This window comes from Girardinichthys multiradiatus, chromosome 2 (genome assembly GCF_021462225.1).
Source record: "Girardinichthys multiradiatus isolate DD_20200921_A chromosome 2, DD_fGirMul_XY1, whole genome shotgun sequence".
Classification (NCBI taxonomy): domain Eukaryota; kingdom Metazoa; phylum Chordata; class Actinopteri; order Cyprinodontiformes; family Goodeidae; genus Girardinichthys; species Girardinichthys multiradiatus.
In genome coordinates this window covers 15,619,722-15,642,679 of record NC_061795.1, presented here as the reverse complement: position 1 = coordinate 15,642,679, position 22,958 = coordinate 15,619,722, and the positions used below count along the sequence as shown (strand labels likewise).

Sequence of the window (22,958 nt, the reverse complement as noted above, 5' to 3'; positions counted from 1 at the left end):
TCAGTTCAAAGATTCCTTATAATGTTGCAGCTAGTTCATCAGTGAGAGAATGTCGGAGGTAAGTTACGTTTATTTTATTTCCTAAATGATCCAAAGCAATTTATTACAGCAACACTTTGCATCTATTTTTAATACTTTTATTGTGAAGTAAAGAAGGAAGTAACTTTTGAGATGCTGTCTTGTTGTATGAGGGAATCGAACAATAAAGTCTGCCCATTGTGCAGGCTGACTTTACTTGGTTACAAAAGCAATGAAGAAGTCCTGACCACTTTAAATTGTTCTTGTGGCAACATTTTACGTAGCCAGTGGGAAAAAGGAACAGTGACAGACACTAATGACACTAAAGCTAATGTTAGCTTCTAATTTGGTATCAGTGCTAAACTAGAGGCTCATTCAGCTGTTTTGAATGAATTTGGACGACCACTGATCATTTCTAGTTCAATATCTAAAATGTTTGGACTAATAAAAACAAAACTGAATAATTCTAATATGAACAGTGATTTGCCAAAACATACATTTAGATTTCTGAAATGTTTCCTCTATTTGTGAAAATAAAATAGAGCACTATCAATGCTGTTATAGTGTTAGAACCACCTAAGAATAATATAAGGATGAAAATCCCAGTATATGGACTAATACAGATCCTTTGAAAGAACTTGTAATCAGTGAAACTTTTACACTATCAGTGAAAAAGAAACAGGCAAAAAACTCAGCAATCTTGGTTTCCCCCCAAATTTAGCAAAAATGTTTTCTCATTCTCGTGAGTCCAAAATCATGTACTATTACACCTCTATCAGTGAGATGAAACAGTAAATGACAAAGATGGTGAGAAAAAAAACTGTGGCCCTGCTTGGAGTGTTTGTTAGGTTTGCTTCCCAATTACAAATCTTAACTTCTTCAAAGTAACTCTGCAAGGGCTGCTGTCAGTTAAGGACATTGACTACTAGTAAGTACCCTGCACAAACCCAACATCACATACAATAAAAAAGAAAAACAAATCCATTAAAGATGAGATCTACAAAGCCAATTGCACAAAGACAAGGTATTTGGAGCAAATGCCTCTAAAAACATCTCGTCCACATAAAATTTGGATCATACTGTCCAGATGTTGTTTCCTGATTTTAAACACATTATAAAACTCTCATTGATAATCTTTAGGATAATCTCTTTGGCTACTGTCACCAATTATTGAGGTTATTCTGAATGCAATTCTATTGTAGTTTCCAACTTATTGCAAAAGCCACAGGAGATGTTTTGTGACAAATCTTTCAGATCTAGAAAAATATTTCAACCCCACTAACCATGCATTCCATCAACAGCTGAGCTTGTGAGAAACGTGCAGCAACAGAACATTACACTGCCAGAACCATGGATTGGGTGATAAAGGCCTAAAGAGCACCATCATGTTGCAACATGACAGGTTTTGGGCATTTATCAAAATGAAACAGCAGAATTTGTGAATTTTGCCCATTGCATTGTTTTGATGACTGAATAAAGCTTTGCACAGCATCTTGTTGCCACAGCACATCTGAAACAGGCATTATTTCTTTTTCTTTTAACCTAGTCAAGGTTTAAATTCAATACCAGTCAAATTTTAACAGTAATTATGCAGAAGGAACAATACTGTAGCCAACAAGACTTTTTTAGTAAACGCTTTTATAGACAAAACTGAATAGAAACCGATTAACCTCAAATTTACTTAAGGCAGACTTTATGCATGTCCCTTCATAAACTAACACTACCTCAGGAATATTGTTTTCAATAGTATAGCTTTATTTTCATTTTGGCAGATAAGGTCTTCATTGATGCAAAACAAAAAACCAAATGGGAGAGAATGATATAATGACAGAGTCATGAGGGAGAATAACATGTTCTAAAATAAAAAAAATAAAAAGCAATTATCTATTTTATTTTGCTTTGCTTTGGTCTCATGTTCACCAGGAAGTACAATGTAGAAAAAACATTCCATCATAAGGTCAGAGAGCCTGTTTGGATGTCTAATCTTAATGTTACATTTTTAATCATAGAGGAATTCCCCATCCGCTTTAATAACTTTTCAATGCAGCTTAAAGACTCATTTTGGTTCAGAAGGAGGACCTTTGTAATTGTGAAATCAGCTAGCAAAACAAAAACATGCTCAGGTTCATGTTTCACACTGACACGATACCAAATGACATACAGTTTCTGGTCTCCCACGTTTCTGTCTGAAAACAGTTTCCACTTTCTCCCAACCCCCCCAAAAAAATCAAATTTTGTTTTGACCATTTGGCAACTGACGAAAGACTTGGTTCTGCAGGCCCTCTAGGAGGAGGTAACACAATGTTTCAAAAGAAAAGTTAAACGCCATCAATCTTGGGAGGAAAGTTATTACCTTGCTGCACTGGAGGGAAACCATCATATATTTGCATCTGTAATAAGCTATAAGATCTCTTCAGACAGGACAAAATTATGCGTGTTCAAAGAACCCTCAAGGGTCGATGAGATCCACTGACAAAGTGTGGTACCTTTAATCAATCAGGCTTGCTTTCATGGCACTAGCTTAAAAAAACGATTTGTTCAGCTGACAATAATTCACCTCAACAGATTTTTACTAGTCCTGCTGGTACTGCCTGCATTTACTGTCCACAACACAAGCAGTTAAAAGGCAGGGATTAAAGAACACGGTGCAAATAAGAACCGTGAAACTGCACTGCACTCAGACTAAAACTATTTATGGCATCTAGAAACCGGCCCTGGATGAATCAGAGCTGTGGGGCCTTTTTAAGGGGACACAGACGCTCAAAGTGCAGGTCCAGCTGGTAGCCCTAAATAAAAAGGAGCCCTCCAGTTTTCAGTTTGCATATTTATTTCTCAATTCCTACTTATAATAACAGTTACTGTACATTTTGTCCACAAAGCCTAAAACGTTAAGATGGATTGTGTGCATTTATCAGACTGCTGCAGGTACGAACGTCTTTAAACATCTAGTGCAAGCGATCTATCTGGTTTAATCATCACTCATTCTTTATCAGTGACGCAGCTTGACTGCCAACATCTTGATGACATTACCACAACACTACCCATCTGCCTTCTGGCCATGTCATTTTTCACAACTGTCCATCTTTATGATAACCAAGCAATCATGTTGTGACCGCCTAAATAAATGGTTGTCTGGAAAGTTTGATGGATGACTAAAACTTTCATCATGTGGCGGCCTTTTGGTAAATGAATTTTTGCCTGGTTACATTTTAGAAAGAGAATTTATGAAACACTAGTCTAGTTTCCCACTGTTTGTGTTTCTTTTAGATTTTAAAATCATGTAAAATGTGTTCAAATAACATTTATTATTTCAAAGAGAATAAAAAGTAAAAGTTGCCACATAATTACTGCTAAACTGAAGCGTTTGCTGTGAGCTAGAGGACAGACTAAAACAAGCCATTGCCCCTTAATATTGTAAAATCCAATAAGCATATGGAAGTTAGCCTGATGGAAAGTTATGTGTCTCTATAGGAGACATTAGGAGCTCAGTGGGAAGTCTATGATTCTGGTGAAAAACCACTGTTTGTGTTTCAACAAGGAATAAACTTTTATTCCCATCTGTTGTCTGTTAACATCAAATTTTGGTGATCCTATAGATAACACATTGGTGGTGGAGGTTTGTGGTTGACTTGTGATCTCTGGTTTTGACCTAATGCTGAATTAGTTTGATTCAAATATGTCTTTTGGAAACATCACATAAAAATACATTAGATTAGCTTTAAAACATGTTGCTGTTAAAAAAGCCAAAGGTTAGCATGAAGCAAGAAAGCTGCAATGTTATTTCAATCTTTACATTTTAAGGATCAGCCAGTGGAAATCAATGCGACATTTCTTATAAAGATGTTATTAAATTGTACTACTTCTTGTATTTTCTACTTTTACATACAGTTGTCTATTAATATGAATCTTTGGAGACATCTGGTTATTTGCCTTAAAACAATGTTAGTCTCCCTCAATGAATTTCTGGGAAGTTTTCCAACTTTTACCAGCCCACTATGCTCGAGAGCTTAGGAATACTGGTTTTGACTGATAAATCAGTTTTGACAGATGTCAGCGGGTGAGTACTGGCAAAGGCATTTAGCCCACCTTTCAAGTTTTAGGGAGCAAGAATGTAAACACAGCTGAAAAAACATGTTAAAGACAGTGGGAAGATCAGAGTCTGGCTGGGAGTGGAGTCGTAACAACAAGAAAAGGATAAACAGTAGAGCAGCTCGCTCACATACAGTACATAATCCACTCTAAATAGGGGTTGCACTGATGTGAAACGGCATTTCATATATAATATAGAGCAAATACAGTACTAAAGACACTTTATATGCTAAATAAACTTTGAATTTAGAAAATCACAAACCTTTCATTATTCAGACGATGGAGATCAGATAATCATAGTGCAATTTTACATATTAACGTGTCTTAACAGTGTGTCATTGTGTCCAATTAACAGTTTGATGCCCTCAGCACCACGGTAATTCTATACTGCCCAAGAAAATTGGGCCTTTTACAATGTTACAATGTTTGTATGTCAAACACCGTGTGTAGCGTTGCATCAGTACCGGGCTTTCAAGCAGCATGCTGGGAAACAAAGCACGTCGCAGTGATTTGACTCAGTGATTAGCTCCATTTTTAGCCTATGTTTCTAATTTCACTGCTGTGAAATTACAAAAATAAAGTATAACGAAGGTATAACAATCTGGACCATCCAACATTTAATACAGATTTTTTTAGAGAACCGTTTTTGATCTGTGACACTTATGTTTCGTTTGTAAAAAGAAAAAGAAAAGTGTGTAGTTAATGTTTTGTTAGGCGTCTAAACAAGACCCCATTAATCAACCCCGAATCTATTTTAGCTTAGTAATCTAAGGTCTAGTAACCAATACAGCAGTAAAATTTCCCTTTTTGGATATTAAATGAGTCATCTGTGTTCTCTCAATTATTTAAAAGCCAAAAAAGTTAGACAACAGGCGGCAAGTCAAAGAATGTAATTTCAATTTAAATTACTTAAACGGCAAATTGTTCATCAGAAAAGTAGATATTTATTTTTGAAAGAACGAAATAAAGAATACAATGTCTAAACTCTACTATTTTGTTTGTCACAATGCATTTAAATTTTTTTCATACTTATCCAGACATAAAAAATTAAATTCCAGAACTTTCAAGAATTAAGTTTGAAACCTGCACTAAAGCAACTTAATATCAAGTTTGGTCTCCTGAGTTGCTTAGACTATTACACCCATATTCACGACTGAAACAGGAATGTTAATTTTTTTATTCGTCAACATCATTGATGTCGTTGCCTGTAAAAATCTGCCCACATCTTTTAGTCGACACAAATCATAATTTCGTCTTTTTCTTTTCTTAAAATTCTTTAAAAAGGTTTGACAGTTTTCCTCCAAAAATAGGAAAACTTTTGGTAAAAATGTATATATTAATAAATAAAATAGCTTTTATAAGTAAAACTAATTATTTCAAATAATTGATTATCTAATAATCTGAAAATTAGCTGACAGACTAATCAAATGCAATTACTGTTAGTGGCAACCCATGCTCATTGGCCAGCTGCTTCCATCGTTACAACTGATACCTCCACAACTTCTTTCATCTTTACTTCAAAATCAGCCTTGTATTAAGTCCAAATTCCAAAGTGTTAGCCACACCAAAGCCAGGCCAGAGGCTGAACATCTGAAACATCTCTTTAAAGAGACAGCCAAGACGAAGCTCAATTAACAATAAAACAATAGGTGGCCAGACCAAAGGGCTTGGTGGAGATCAAGTTGAAAGTCACTGGGCAGACTGGTGGCTTATAAATCTGAACCCACATTATGTGACAATATATGAGGCAACGAGCTATCTTTACTTCCAGTATTTTCCCTGATTTTGATCTGATTCTGAATACGTGAGATATTGTATGATATACTCTGATATACAAGACATTAACACATAAAACCACATAAAGAAAGGTTGCGTTCATCAGTCCACAAGAGTCTATGAAACTCCACTTAATTGTGAAACAGAGCGTTAGCAAACTGGCTCACACATTGATGTTCTGAAGCTAATTTTGCACACTTTCTGGTATTCACATTACTGTAATCATTAATCCCTTACCTCCAGTTATATTCAAATCAGCAGAGACACAAAAAAGTGATGAAAGACAGTTTAACAACTTTTTTGATCTTGAAAGGTTTGTGTGTATAGGGATGATTGCGTACAGGTCAAAGTCTTCCACTGCATCAGGAAGGGGTACATTTTGCCATGATGTCACTATCTCATCTTCATATCTAGACATCAGCTGACTTTCTAGGGAGGAAAGTTAATGTACTTTGACATTCTCCAAGTTTTTACTGAATCAATGAGTCAGTAGAGTGGGTTGCCATCAATTGGAGCAACTTCATGCATTTAGCACGCTAAGGTTAGTGAATCTTCATCAGAGCAGACAGAGTGTGTGCATAGTGTAGTATGAGATTAATATTTATCAGGCCACTACCTGTGACAGTTTAGTAGCACTGTGTAGTTTTGTAAAAGTGCTGTAAAATGCAGTACATTGCATCTCAGAGTTGTGACCCTCATCTGGGAAGGTGATGTTTGAGCCTTATTTAGCTAATATCTTTCTATGTAACTGAAACATAAGGAAGACACTCATTGTGATGGGGGTGTAGATAATCAGGCACTGAAATGCTTCAGTGGTGACTTTTGCTTCTTTATTTGCAACAAGGGCCACTGAAGAAACCCTTTGAGTGAAAGCTCTCAGCTAACAAAGATCTTATATAGAAATCTACAACTTAATCTACAACAATCCCAAGGGATTGCAGATGCAGAGATATACCAGACCATGAAGAGACTTACAGTATATGTGAAAGGCTACCCGAGTTAAATATTTGATAATTTTAGACTAAACATGAGAGAAAACCTCAGGGTGTTCAGGAGGCACTAAAGGAGTCACAGGTCAGAAAACTGGAAAAGCAAAATAATTCAATGTGTTTTAAAGGGATAATACTACATGGAAGGTATTAGTTTGTGAAACTAATAAAACACTGAAACGACTGTGGGCTTATTTAAAACTAGAATGAGTTAAGTACGTCTTTTGAAGAAAATGGTATTATTCCTATATCATCTAAAGGTCCTGAGTAAATAGCTAAGCTCCTAACAATAATAAATATTTGTAGTGTTTTATTGATGAAAGGGAGCATGGTTACAAGTTTGGGAAAGAATGTCCATATGTTGGAAGCTTTGACTAAGGACTTGGGAGAGCCATGACAGGCCAGGAGGAATGATGACCTTTACTCGTGCAGTGGCACATTCCTACCATAGCTAAAGTGAAACAGATTCAGGGTAACTATAGCATGCAACATGGACACACAACTTACTGAAATTTATGGAAAACATCCACCCACCCCTCTTTAAACTTTCTTATCCATCAAGAACCCAAGTATCTATAAAGTCAAAAAACATATCTGTAGTTGTGAGAAGAAGACGATTAATCAGCAGAAAGAGCAGTGTTCTTTTAGAGGTCTTACAGAGCTCATTGTTTTGTTTACATTTTTGGTCATCGTTTGGAGAAACAGATTGTTCCAACCCGAGCTATTTTAATCCAATTACTGTTATTGTTAGAAAGCATGCTTATAATGCACTGCACAGTTTCAATGCATTCATAGTCCTAAATGGTTGTTGAAAAAAGGAGCAGAGAGCTGACCCACAGATCATTTCCTATTGATGTCTTAGACATCTGTGACTCTTGATGAAATCCATTTCTGCTCTCTGTTGGGAACTCAAACAGCTGCTAGCTTGCACACTCCACTTAGCAGCACAAACACAAGGGGTTGGGTGTGGAAAATAGGAGTGCAATAGGAATACATGTTCTAGATGCCTACTGATTTATTGATCTCTGCTGACTTTAACATAAAAGGCTTCAAGGACATACTGAGACAAGCTTTTCTTCACTTTCACACATTTAGCTGCAAGGTAGATACTTTCCATGGTACAATTCAATTAAATCTCATAAAGTGGGTCCTAATGGGAAAAATGTAAAGGCGAGGGCACTTTCAGTAACAAAGCTGAAACGGTAACTCTAGAGCTAAAAAGCACAGGACACATTCCAGCCCATTTATCACTGACAATTACAAAGGGGAAATGCAACAATCAATAAACAGAGGAACTTTATGACCGTCTATGAGTCAAAGAAATGATGGAGCTACACATGGCTGTTTACTGTCAGTCAATACACATTGACTTTCACAGTGCTCTAAACCTCCATAGGGACTAGGGAGTACTTGGCCTCGGATTGCACCAGCCATCTAAACAGAACATTTAAACAGCGAGATAAGACATTAGCTTAAGCCTAAAGATGTGCTGATGAAGTTCTTGCAGGGTTTCTCTAATCTCTGATCTGCCAGTTGTGACTTTGATAGGCTGATAGTCCTTAGAAACAAAACTGACCTAACACTTACATACTCATTTGTGTAAACTTCGAGTTAATTTAATAATTAAATCTGACAACCTCTGACCATCAAAAAAAGAAAGCACTCCAGGTTTCTTGATAGATGTTGTAGTTTTAAATCCGGCACAAAATGAGGAGAGTAGAAGATCATCACCATATGCCTTGTAGCATATAAATACCAAACAGCTCGTGGCCAATTTCAGGTGCTACGTTTTTAAAAAGCTTGTGTCGGCCAACAAGAATATTGGCCGAATCAGATTATGGTTTAAAAACTATAATACATGAAGATAAACAATGGTACTGAAAATAGTTTTTGGTGCTTTTCTATTGTGAGCAGTCAATAATTGTTCAAGTTAAGAGCAGAAGCTATTTCACACAATGCAACAGAGAGCAAACACTGTAAAACAGTATTTCAATATATTAAAAAGACAAATCATATCCAAATCCTGCATGTTTTATGACAGACGTTAAAGGCTCAAAACGATAAAGGGGAGCAACTTTGCTGAAATACGTTCAGCCCTCTTGTTGTACTGAAGTCTCACTCTCTCTCTTGCAGCTGGAATGACCCACGAAAATGTCTCGAAAATAAACTCTTCTTCCCACAGCTCTGTACTTCCTCTGACTTCATTTTTAAATGGCTTACTGATAATAAGGCTGACTAAATTTGATTCTGCTTCCCAGAGAAACAGCTTCCACTCAAAGTGGTGCTGCTATTGTGAAATCAGCTCCACCTTCATATTATACAGGCTCTTGGTGTTTTTAAGTCACATCTTAAAACACATTTGTACTCACTGGCTTTTAATACAGTGTAAGACCCTTGCCTGTCGGGCTTTATTTTTATATTTCTGTTTCTATTTCTGTCTTATACTGTATTTTCTTTTAATTACTGTTGCCGTTTTTTGTGTTGAGCAATTTGGCCAGCGGCAATTGTTCTTAAATGTGCTATATAAATACATTTGATTTGATTTTGATATTGCGACCTGGTATGATGTATCCACTTCCCATAAAGAAATCACAATGACAACTGGCTGATTCTGGTCACCAGTCAGTTTTTCTATGATTATCTAATTAAGAAACAAAACTGCATAAAAAACTTGCTGTTGCATTTACAGACCAGTAGCCCCAGTGAGTTTTCAGTTGTCATTTCTCAGTTGCAGATCAGCAGAGAGAGTTGATCAAGGTAAAAACTGAACTTTGAACTAGATCAAAACTCTTTCAGATCAAAACCTTTCTAGTTACGATCTTAAGCCAGTAGTTATTTTCTATTAATATTATTAATTGATAACAATAAGTTACAGTGTATGTTCCTTTTTTTTTTTTTTTCCTTTTACAAAAAATATTTATGAAGTTTATGATTACACACCAAAATCCATTATGGAATCATTTATCTCATAGTGATTAACTTTTTAACTAAGTTCCGTTACTCATTAGTAAGGGAACCTGGTAGATCACGGGATCTAGTTTGGTTGCAACATCTACCCAGTCATAGAGCTGAGAGACTTACTGTTGACACACTCCTGACTGAGCTTCCCAACAGAGCAAATATACCAATTAAGATTTTTATAGTAATCCAATCCCTATTGCCACTAGATGAAATTTCTGTGCTGCGTCCTGGCTTTAAGGTTCTAAATGTGCAATAAAACAATCTGCAGTAAAAAAGAAATCTGTAATAAATGCAACACATATCCTCATTAAAGTTTTGGCATTTTTTAGAAAAACGAATGGTGTTGTAGGGGTTAAGCGCACAACCACATATAGAAGCTATAGTCCAGGGTTCGAGTCCCAGTCCCGGCGACCTTTGCCAAATGTCTCCCCTCTCTCTTTGCCCCTCTTTCCTGTCTGCCTATTGTCGAAAAATGAAGGCCTCTAGTACTAAAAGATATCTTGGAAAAAAACAAAAAAACAAACACGAGACGAAAACCGATGACCTTTTAAATATTTTGTCAGTTGTTGAAACACCAGAAAATTAGAGAGTTTAATGTTTATAGAATGCAGTGTTGGAGACCAGTCCATGATAATCACTTCAGTACTTATTTGGGCAAGTGCAATAAACTTATAGTAAACTGTTAATCTTTTGTCATTATTAAAAAAACACAGACAACTGCAGAAGAAAACTACTACTTTGCAGAAACCCAGATAAATCAGTATTTTGTTACCATCTGTTCTTGCTAAATACATAATAAAATCCAGTCTAGTTCGTTTTATAATCATCGGAACACTAAAAGATTTACAACATAATAATATGCAGAAACAGTAACACATTTTCACTAAAACTGTACTGGTGCAGCAACTAAAACGATAGAAGAAGAAAATGAAAATGCATTGATGTGAATATGAATAACAGGTACAGGGAAATATTCAATAACGTTTAGGAAACAGAAACTGCACATTTTAATATAATACAAACATCAGTCTGCTAGCAAGGACAGAAACTGAAATACACATTATTGCCCTCCAGTCTACCTGGAAAAGTATGACTAAACCATTGTGTAAATGATTGAGAATGCTCCAGATATTATGGTGAGTGCAAGATATCATAATGACTAACACATCAACAACAATCTGTCTGGGAAAACCCAACCACAAATTATGATTGTACACAACAGAGCCTTTTTATATGGATTGTTGTACTGTAAAGACTGACTTATATGTAGAACCCAGAATGGCGTCCATCTCCTGCTAAAGCTCTCCAAGAACAATGAGTAAAAAATCTATAACAAAAATCCAAGAAAAAGAAGTGATAAAAGTAATTTTTAAAGTACAGCAGAAAAAAGGAAGTAAAAGTGTCATACCTGAAGAGATTACACGACAAGGGGAAACGGCAGCCCCACTGTGATAATTGTGTAACCCAGAATATGACTACAATAAAAAGCAACAGAAAGTCTGACTTGGCTCACCTACCAGGCTATGGCTCCCTGTTTCCTCCGATCTTCTTACGCCGAGGGTTTCAGCTCCTTACTGCTTCAAGCAGTTCCACAATTTCTGGCTGCAGTCAGTTTCCCTGCAGAACAGAAAAGCCACAGATAACATAGCAGACATCCGCTTAATGTCACTAAGAAATAGTTGTGCGTCCTCCAACTTCTGATACACATACTACATGATGGTAAATTCATAAAATAAAAAACAGAAAGTTTTACAATATATGGCTGATCAAAAACTGTTCAACAACTTGTTTTCTTCTTGATAAAAGGCACATTTTCAAAATTATTACAACAAAATGATGCAAATACCACTGAACTCTGCACCACCAGGGCAGTTTATTTGCAGCCATTTTCTGACAGATTTGGCCGCATACTTGCTTACAACTCGACTTCAGCATATTAGTAGATACACACGGAGTGAACCGATCTTCAGCTTGATCGGCCCTTAAAATTGTAATGCAAAAATCATTCCATTTAGTGGTCGCACCATGTTTAGAGCTGCAATGTGGGGGGAAGGCATTTATCGTATTGTTTAGCAAACAAACTGCCTTCTGCTACAGTCAAATAATTGTCGCCTGCTGACAATTTTCTGCACCCCAGTTTCTATTACCTTGGCCGACCAATCTGTCTACGATCCTCAAAGTTGCCCATTTCTTTTGCGCATTTTCAAAAGAGCTAGAACAACACATTTTGAACCATCAGTCTGCTTTAAAAATACAATATTTGTCTGGGAGAGACCTTGCTGTAGCAGTATAACTACCTTGTGTCTTGTTGCTGATCTCTGTGTTGCTATAGTGTTTGACCTGTGAAACTTTCTTCCACAACCTCACCTTGGAAACAGGGTTCCTCACCCAGTTTGAAGCCTCCTACACTGTTGTTTCTGTTTCAGTTAATGACTGTGTTCCAACCTACATGTGACATTGATCAGCATTAGCACTTGTCTGGTATAATAAGTGGTTCATACACCTGACTACAATCCTACGAAATCACTGATGTTTTGCCAGTGTACCTATAAGAATTGATGCTATTTTGAAGTCAAAGGGTGACACCAAGTATTGATTTGATTTAGGTTCTTCTTTTGTTCACTCACTTTGCATTTTATAAATTAATATAAACAATCATTATTTACATGCGTTTAGAATAAAAATGCACCAAGGAATCAGCTAGTGACAAGAGTGCTTCAATTTTGAGCGCGATCGGCCCTGACCAGTGAAAAAAAATCTGATTATTTTCCAATCAGAGAGGGCAAGGAATTCAGCAGATAACAGGAAGGCTGGACCGAGTACAGTAAAGTTGCTCCATTTTATATCAGTTCTGACATAAAAAAGTTCAGAAGGATAAAAAGCAAAACAGGCTGCAGCTACTGTTACTGGTTGAAAGCAAGGTAAGAAACGTTAATTGTGCAGTCACTGATAGTAAAAGTAAACTCAAGCAATGCAGAAGAAAAATAAACAGGCAGTATGATGGCCAGCCTTAAATTTAATGATCACTTGTACAAAGGAAAATAATGAACTGATGCATCAACTGATTTAAACCATATTTATAAAGTTTATAGCAGAGGGTGATATTTATAAATATAGCCGGCAACTATAATACTTTTTCACCCATCACAAATGATGAACAGACTGAGATTTTTAAAGTTTAAGATGGACTATAAACACATAATAAACAGACGACTTTGCATACTAAGCTGGAGAATCATCCCACATCTTTCTGACATCATGTGACAAGTCTAGACATAAAATAATTATTGTGACTTCTTTGTGGTCAGCGCATCTCCTCGAGGACCCGAGCTGAGAACGTGCATAAAAACAAAATAAACACAGCTCCCTCTTGATGCATGATAACAATCACATCAGAAAGACAAAGAGCCGGGGTGAATTAATAATGCCAGCAGACTAACAAGCAATTTCCAACCTATTCTCCACAACGCTTTCACGTCCCACTTCTCATTAAAAGCAGTGAGTCAACAGGAATTAGACACGAACCTCTCCCCTCCCCTAAATTCATCCCTGCAGCCATGACATCCTGGTTTCACAGGCAGGAAAACAAGCTATATAAGGAATTGTTAGTGTTGAGTTTAGCTTGTGGTTCTAAACTATTAGAGTTAAGGGCCTGGAGGAAGGGAGGCTGTTTACACTGAACGTTTTTTTATTATGTGCTCAAAGAGGGTACACTTGTTAGCATGATTTCATTTTTAGCATATAATCCAACACAAATATTGGTTTCCACTGGCCAGTGGGTGGAAAAAGGTGAACAGAGTGGGTCTGTGAAAACAAGTTAACATTTTGGTTTATATGCCAGCATTTCTTTTTTTAATGTTTCTATTAGTAAAAATCTTCTTTTCTATATGCTTTAATGACACTGATTACAGTGATAATAGAAACCTATTGCATACATTTGTAGACAGTTAGATATTTTCTGAAAAATTATGGTTGCTAAAGTCATACCAATAAATGAAACAGGAGACAGACTATTACATGAGTCACTATGAGCCTGTTTTGTTGTTTGGAAGTGTTTGGAAAATATTTTTTGTTCAACTGAAGGATTTCATTACAAAAAACAACATACTTTGTGAAAAATAGTACACAAACCCAACAGTGCACACGTGATAAAAAACAACTGTGCTGGATATTAAGGAAATTACTGAATAAATTGAAGGTGTTAGACAGGTATGATTATGATTATGATGGTCGCCTCGGCGTGTTGGTGCGCATTGTTTTGTTTTGTTTTTTGCTTTAAAACGGTCTTCTGTGATGGTACCCGGAGTTCTCTCACCAGAGAAGAACTCATGAACATCAGGGCTACTACACCAGAGGAGTTATTTCCCACTTTTCTGCCTACTCCTATGGAATTTTTGGACATCCTGGTCAAAGGTGCGCTCACCTTTGCTCACGCGGTGAAACGCCAGAAGAGAATGAAACGGGCTGGGGTGCTGGTACGTCTTCGCCAGCGTGGACTACGAACACCGTTACCTGGAATATTTCTCTCTAACGTGCGCTCACTTCCCAACAAAATTGAGGAACTACAACTGCTGTTGGGGAAAAACAGGGACTTTTATTCATCGGCAGTTTTGTGCTTCACGGAGACGTGGCTGTGTGGATTAATACCGGACTCTGCGCTGCAGCTGGCAAGATTCCAGCTCTACAGAGCGGACAGAGACACGGAACTCTCCGGCAAAGCGAAAGGTGGAAGAATCTGTTTCTATCTCAACAGTGGTTGGTGCAACGACGTGACAGTGATTCAGCAGCACTGTTCTCCAGACTTGGAATTCTTCATCATAAACTGTAAGCCTTTCTATTCCCCCCGTGAGTTTGCTTCGTTCATCCTGGTCTGTGTTTACATCCCGCCGCAAGCTAACGTGCAGGTCGCACAGCGCATGCTCGCCGACCAGATACTGAGTGTGGAGCGGACCAACCCAGACTCCTTAGTTATCGTCGCTGGCGAATTTAACAAAGGTAATCTCACCCACGAACTCCCCAAATATAGACAGTTTATTAAATGTCCGACCAGAGAGGACAACATTCTGGATCACTGTTACACCACCATCAGAAATGCTTATCATGCCGTTCCACGTGCTGCACTTGGCCAATCCGACCACATCATGGTCCACCTGATTCCTGCATACAGGCAGAAACTAACGCTTTGCAAACCTGTTGTGAGGACGACAAGGAAGTGGAGCAGTGAGGCTGTGGAGAATCTCCAGGCGTGTTTAGGCTGTACAGACTGGGATGTTTTCAGGACTACTACCAACAGTCTGGACGAGTACTCAGAGGCTGTGACTTCCTACATCAGCTTCTGTGAGGAGAGCTGTGTACCATCATGCACCAGGGTGAGTTACAACAACGACAAACCCTGGTTCATAGCCAAACTCAGAAGGTTAAGACTGGATAAGGAAGAGGCCTTCAGGAGTGGGGACAAAGACATATACAGAGAGACGAAGTACAAGTTTGGCAAGGCAGTGAAAGAGGCCAAACGACTGTACTCTGAGAAGCTCCAAAACCAGTTCTCAGTCAACGACTCTGAGTCTGTCTGGAAAGGGCTCAGGCAGATCATCAACGACAAGCCAAAAGCGCCCCACTCCATCAACGACTGCCGACTCGCCAACGACCTGAACGAGTTCTACTGCCACTTTGAAAGACATAGGGACAGTCCTGCAACCATCCCCCATGACACCCCCCAACAGCTGCAGCCACAATCCACCACCTCCCCAACCTCAAGAGGGGCCTTGGCACCTCCAACCCCCACCCTGAAGTTCCCCCCCACCAGCCCCCCACCCACGCCGGGGACAGCTCTTTCCATCCAGGAGAGGGACGTTCAGCAAACTCTTCAGGAGACAGAACCCCCGGAAAGCTGCTGGACCGGATTCTGTCTCACCAGCCAGCCTGAAGCACTGCGCTGATCAGCTGTCTCCAGTCTTCACACTTCACAGACATTTTTAACACCTCACTGGAGACATGTCATGTGCCAGCCTGCTTCAAGTCCTCCACCATCGTCCCCGTTCCCAAGAAGCCAAGGACCACAGGGCTTAATGACTTCAGACCCGTCGCCCTGAACTCTGTGGTGATGAAGTCCTTTGAGCGCCTTGTGCTCTCACACCTAAAAGACATCACCGACCCCCTCCTGGACCCCCTGCAGTTTGCCTACAGAGCCAACAGGTCTGTAGACGATGCAGTCAACATAGCCCTTCACTTCATCCTCCAGCACCTGGACTCCACAGGAACCTATGCCAGGATCCTGTTTGTGGATTTCAGCTCTGCCTTCAACACCATTGTCCCAGCTCTGCTCCAGGAGAAGCTCTCCCAGCTGAGTGTGCCCGACTCCACCTGCAGGTGGATCACTGACTTTCTGTCTGACAGGAAGCAGCGCGTGAGGCTGGGGAAGCATGTCTCTGACTCCCTGACCATCAGCACCAGTTCCCCCCAAAGCTGTGCTCTCTCTCCCCTGCTCTTCTCCCTGTACACCAACAGCTGCACCTCCAGTCACCAGTCTGTCAGCTTCTGAAGTTTGCGGACGACACCACTCTGATCGGACTCATCTCTGATGGTGACGAGTCCGCGTACAGATGGGAGGTGGACCATCTGTTGGACAGGTGCAGCCAGAACAACCTTGAGCTCAACGCTCTAAAGACAGTGGAGATGGTTGTGGACTTCAGGCAGAATCCAGCCCCATGTGCCCCCATCACCCTCTATGACTCCACAATTGACATTGTGGAATCTTTCCGCTTCCTGGGAACCATCATCTCCCGGGACCTCAAGTGGGAGCCAAACATCAGCTCCCTCATCAAGAAAGCCCAGCAGAGGATGTTCTTCCTGCGGCAGCTGAAGAAATTCAACCTGCCAAAGACTATGATGGTGCACTTCTACACAGCCATCATTGAGTCCATCCTCACCTCCTCCATCACCATCTGGTACGCCGCTGCTACAGCCAAGGATAAGGGCAGGCTGCAGCGTGTCATTCGGTCTGCTGCGAAGGTGATTGGCTGCAGTCTACTGTCGCCCCAGGAACTGTACACCTCCAGGACCCTGAAGCGGACAGGGAAGATTCTGGCTGATCCCTCCCACCCCGGTCACAGACTCTTTGAAACTCTCCCCTCTGGCAGGATGCTGCGGTCCAGCCGGACCAAACCCTCACACCACAAGAACAGTTTTATCCCATCTGCCACCAGCCTGGTTAACAAAGCCCGGAAACCACCCTCACACTCTCCTTTTCCCCCACACACCCCCTTTTTTGCTGACAGGACACCTGTAACCTGCAACTCTATGCGTTACATTAACGCTTAGCTTGGACTCCTGCTTTACTTGCACTGCCATACTTGCACACTGATCACCTGCACTGTTGTACTGCTCTTGCATCTTATACTGCTCTACATTTACTCTCACTCACTTAAAACTGTGCACATATATTTATATTATATTGTAGATATGTTTATACAGCTTAATTTGTATTGTATTGCACCGACTATGCCAAAACAAATTCCTTGTATGTCCAAAAACATACTTGGAAATAAAGCTTTTCTGATTCTGATTCTGAGGTAGCACTGTTAAAAATGTTAAATGGTAATTTAGAAATATGTTAAAATAAACAATAGAGAATCATAGCTACTGAAAGTTTTATTTGGGGCTCCTCAAGGTACAGTGATGGGACCACTGTTGTTTCTTTTGTATATTAATGATCTTTGTAAAGGTTCTAAACTGCTACCGTTTGTACAGAGTTGGAAACTCACCCCAGCCACATGGAGAATGGCGACAACATTGTTTAAACTGGACTGCCAAAGCCGAAAATTTGTACAAATGTCAGCCCAGAGCAGGGTTCTTTCTCTTTTATAGCCATCACCAGCTGGACAGGAGACCTTTGCGCGTGAAAGTCTTGATCTTGCTGGCGGACTAAATCACTGTATCTTCACAGAAAACTTGGAGCCCAAGTTAAGTTGCTGTCTGTGTATCCAGCAACAAAAACAGTCAAAAAAATAATATAAGACTAGCTGACTGAACCTGGCTGGCTGAGCTTCTGCAAAAGAGAATCTGAGCATAAATTCTCCAAGAAGCAACATGTGTCTCAGATTACATCGACAAAGTGGTCCCAGAGCAACTGCTCACCCCAGCAGCTAACTAGAGTCGCTGTTACGTTTCATACCAGAACCCCACTTGCTTCACCGTCAATCAGAACGGTTCAGCGTTTGTTGTGCTTCCATTTATTTGGGCCGGGGGAGGCCCATAGATGCTAACCAGAGGCTGTCAGCTTTGACAAGCAGTATTTTCTGAGTGCTTAAAGTACTGGTAGTCTGGCATTGTGAGTTTATTTTGTCCTCTCCTCTCACTATTCCACACGTTGTTCCCGGCCATTTTGATAATCCTTAGCTCCCTTCAACCCATCACCTTGATGGCTGATAAACACAGCACTTTCCACTGTCCATTAAGGTTTTTTTCTGCTTCTTTGCATTGTGGACTGTTTTTTTTTTACATTTATAAAATGTAGCTTTAGAGCAAGTTTTTCCTCATCCCCAGTTCCTGACAAGACACTTTTATTGTCTGACATACACATATCATGCTAAACTGTGATATCACTGCATTGTTAGTTTTCTTAATGATTATTGTTTTAGTTTCATTCTTCTTATTCACTTTTTACTATTATTCTTCTTTAGTTGATGAGTTATTAGTTTTCTTGTTCTGTTCCTTTTGCTTTGTATTTTAATTGAAGGTTACTTGCTTAGTTATAGAGTTTCTAGGCACACATATTTAAATTTACAGTTAAAGTATTGTGTGAAAGAATTCTGGTGTTGTTTGTGTTTATTCTGTATACATGTGTGCAGATCTTGCTGTTTAAGAACACCATAGTGCAAATTCACTCCATCTATTTTTCTATAATAACACACCTCACCAGGCAAGGATTCATAAAACAATAAATGACAGAGGCTGAGAGTTGTTTGGCTATTAACTGCTGATAATCAGATGGGGCCACAAACTTTATTAATAATTGCCCCTTGGCACTAAATAGTTGTGGATAGCCAGCCAGATTATTGTTGCACAACTGCTTGCAGATGACAAATGGATTTTGTTGAGGAAAGAACTTATGTGAGCTACTGATAACAATGTGAGAAGAGCTACACGATAGAGTTGGTTTGGTGTTCCTAAAGTGACTGGGAGTAAAAAGAAATGTATTCATTTGTTATTTACTTTACTTATACAAGCAAACCTATGATAACTTATGTTAAAATAGAAAGAGTGTCTGAAATCAAGTTTTCCTGAGTAATGTAGAGAGTAAAACATTTGGAGATCACATACAAATTATATGAAATTAAAAATGAAAGTCGATAGAATTTATGTATAAAGTGTGAGCTCCATTAACTCAGGATTTATTATAGTATACAGTTCTTTCAACTGAAATTATGTATAACTGCTAAAGACATATTTTGTTAGCTGTAATGAAATGTTTGTTTTTAAAGAAAAGTATTTATGACCTTAAAATGAATCTTTATATTCAAAAGATCTCCAGTAATGATCTTAATCAACACTGTGTTTTAGCTAGAGGGGGGTGAATTTATGGAGTAATTCTTTAAGCTTTAAATATATTTCTAAAAGCAATGGTAACAATAAGAATACATTTGCATGAGTATAATGAAGGAAAAAAAAAACAATTTGGGAATTCTGTCTGACATGTAACCATTTGTTTAGATTGTTCATATTTGGTTTCAAAATGTTCTTTTCATTATAAGAAATGCAGATTATGTTTTGTGGGTCGTGTCGGCACCCTGTTTTCAGACGGTGCATCACTCAGTTGTCTGGATTTTTGAGATTCTGTATATTTGTTCATTTTATTTTCATGGATCAATACCCTCATCTCATCTCATTTTACTTTTATCTCTTTTTTTCCATTCCAAAAACAATCCAAGATAAATAACATCAAAGTGAACACGAAGGCAGACATTAATCCATAGATGTAATCCTCACATTTCTGAAGCTCAGGCTTCATTACCCACGTAATTTGATAGAGATGGAGACAACAAAGTTAAAATGCTTTTAGGTTAAAGTGCAGTAACAGGTCTAAAGTGCCCTCGAGTATGAATTCAAAAACTAATCCTGGCCAAGGCTCCCCTGGGATTTACTTTACTTTTGGTTTTAGAGCTGGCCACTTCCTTCCTCCTGCTCTAATTGGAATAGCACCACAATTGTTTCTTGTTTTCGAATAGAAAAGAAGAAAAACATTTCCTTGTGTCTGTTTTTGCCAGTTAAGCAAGCTACTGTAATGCAAACTGTTTTACTGCACCCCAGCACCATTTGCAACCATTGATTCGGCTCAAGGACTCCAAGATTCACAGACTGTTGTTACAATGATATAGTAGACATCTTTTACGTATAAAGCTTGGACATGAGCAGGACTGAATCAACCTGGCAACACACAGTAATTGGGTGTTAAGATTTTACCTGCTGTCAAAGTGAGCTTTGGGCACTGTGCATGTGTGGCAGGTCAAGCTTAACAGAACCTGGATCAAAGACTTTGTATTATACTAACCCCAAAACCACATTTGATATTACAGGATTTGACTGGAAACACAAAGAGATTCTCTTCATATAAGATGAGTCAAAGCAAAAGAATTTGATTTAAAAGGGCATTTAAAGCCACACCGTGTACTAATCCCAGGTAAGAAATTTAATTTACTCACTTTGACTGATTAAAGTTCGACAGTGATTGCAGGATTGTATTCTGGAACCCTCAGAAAACTGAATGGACAGACAGACGAATGGATTTAAGATTTACTTAAATGGGAAAAGGATCAAATGTGAAAATAAAAATGTTCTTCTATAATTAATTTTATTTTTCCATTGTGATCCAAACCAAAAAAGAAGCATGGATTAAATTCCAAATATCTCCATAAAGCGTAGGAACCCTGTATTCCTTCCCGTTACATATTTGGAACCAACTATTAACCAAATAGAAACATTACTTCTCTGTGTTCTCAAATGTTTATGTCTTCAAATTGGATTATTGCAAGAACAATATAGAGAGTTGCATTGAACATTTTACTTTCTGGTTTAAATGCACGTTTGTCCCACTGTGGTATGCATCTAAATATGGACCCCATCTAAAAAGGGATGGGAAGCCCTCGGGAGGAGCAGCTAGTTGATCCACAGTGATTTTCAGGATTTTGTTCCCTAGACAACAGAAACATCAGCAAAACAATTACAAGAGCCTGGAAATTGATTATTTACACTTAAAGAAGACTAATTAACAGCTCAAATCTAGTTAGAGATTTTAATTTAGAGCAATGTGATAATCTGGAAAAGAGAAACACTTAATACATCCATTCCTAGCCAATCACAACATAACCCAGTGACCATGTATCTAAAGATTATGTCGCAACTCAGAAATCTTGTTCACAAAGTAGGCTCTGGCAAGTGATTGAATAGCTCTAATTATTGTGAAGGAACGAACATAAAACTTCAAATAAAGGAGAGTTAGGTTGAATGGCGCATTAATCATGATGTCATTACAATGCATCTGAAGCCAGGGCAGAAAAAGCATCAGATGTGATCGTAGAGACAAGGTCTTGCATCATGTTCAGAGGGCATATATTTAAAAATGATTCTGGTGGACAGAAGAGGAGTGTGACATCTCCTGGATGTTGTCTCTGAGCAAAACCCTTTTATAGCCACAGTCGTTACAACATACGATTCCTATTACTTCCCTCAGTGGCTTGTATACATTTTATCCCTCCAGATTTCGCCACCAACTTCCCAACTTTCTTTCAGTGCCCTTAGTAGCGCACAGTTTAAATCCCAGGGTGGACAGCTGGTTCTACATCTGACGCATTCGCGGACAAAAGGGAAACTCCAGATTGTCGTGGTGAGGGCAGCCACCCGTGGCAGCGCTCAGTGTGATTCTGGTTGTTTATGGTCAGCACTAATTGCAGGTCTGCAGACTCACCAAGCTCCAGAGACTAAAGTAACCGAGAACTGCAGCAGTTTTCTCAATCAAACAGAGAAAGGGCATCGGGACAAAAACCAACAAGATGTCTCTTTGTTTGTGTTTAGCATTCCTTTGCAGCACAGATTTCAAAGCAGCCCACTACTTAGCAGATAAGATTAATCATGCCAATTTAACTTCTTAACATTTTCCCCAATTACAACCACAAACTTCAGTTTATTATAGTGGCATTTTGTTTTAGACCAACACAAAGAAGAACATAACTTATGAAGCAAAAGAAAAAGGATACATGGTTTGTAAATAGACACAAAGCTGATATAGACACTCTTCTGGAGCGTATCGATACCAGCTTTGAGATATTTTTTACCATTATTTTTGGTAACAGTTCAAGCTCAGTCAGGTTGGATGGATATTTTTAGATCTTACCAAACTGTGAATTGATTTGGATGTGAACTTTGACTGGGCCATTCTCACAAGTAAATATGCAGTCATCTGAACTATTCCATTGTAGCTCTGGCTGTATGTTTAGGGTTGTCCTGCTGGCATTGAACAGCATCCCTGCTCCTGCTGAAGAAAATCATCCACGCAGCATGTTGCCACCACCATGTTTAACCTTGGACATGGTGTGTTGGTTTTCGGCCATGCAGCGCTCTGCATATAGGCCAAAAAGATCACTTTTGGGTCCCATCTGACCAGAGCAACTTCTTCCAGATAGTTATTATTATTTGCCCTTAGATGGCATGAGGCAAACTTTAAATCCGACTTCCTTTGGCTTTCATTCACCAAGGGGTTTCTTCTTGCCACTCTAAAGGCCAGATTTGACGTGCACAACTAATAGTCGTCCTGTTAACAGACTCTCACATCTGAGCTGTGGATATCTGTAACTCCTCCAGAGTTACCATTTAGCTGTTTAAGTGCAGTCGATTTACCATTTACCCTGAGCAGTTAGGTGTGTTCCTTGGTCTTCAAGATGCTGTAGTCCACTAATGTTTTCTACAAAACCTTTAAGGTCAACAGAGAGCAGCTGAATTTCTACTGACATCGGATTACACACAAGTGGACTCCATTTACTAATTCAGGTGATTTTTAAAGGCCGTTGGTTGCACTGGACTATATTTAGAGATAGAGTAAAAGGGTCTGAAACCAACTAGAAAAATTGAGAG

The 22,958-nt window shown here is 38.9% G+C and overlaps 1 protein-coding gene across 2 annotated transcripts in view; it reads right to left on the bottom strand.

Moving 5' to 3' along the window:
• The window catches only part of peak1 (pseudopodium-enriched atypical kinase 1), a 111,557-nt gene that overhangs the window by 71,862 nt on the left and 16,737 nt on the right, over positions 1 to 22,958 (bottom strand). Inside the window, exon 2 of one of the 2 annotated variants that reach the window (XM_047351208.1) lies at positions 11,347 to 11,450. The gene's annotated coding sequence lies outside the window, so the exon portion shown is untranslated. The remainder of the gene's footprint in view (positions 1 to 11,346; positions 11,451 to 22,958) is intronic. The other variant, XM_047351199.1, reaches the window with a different exon arrangement.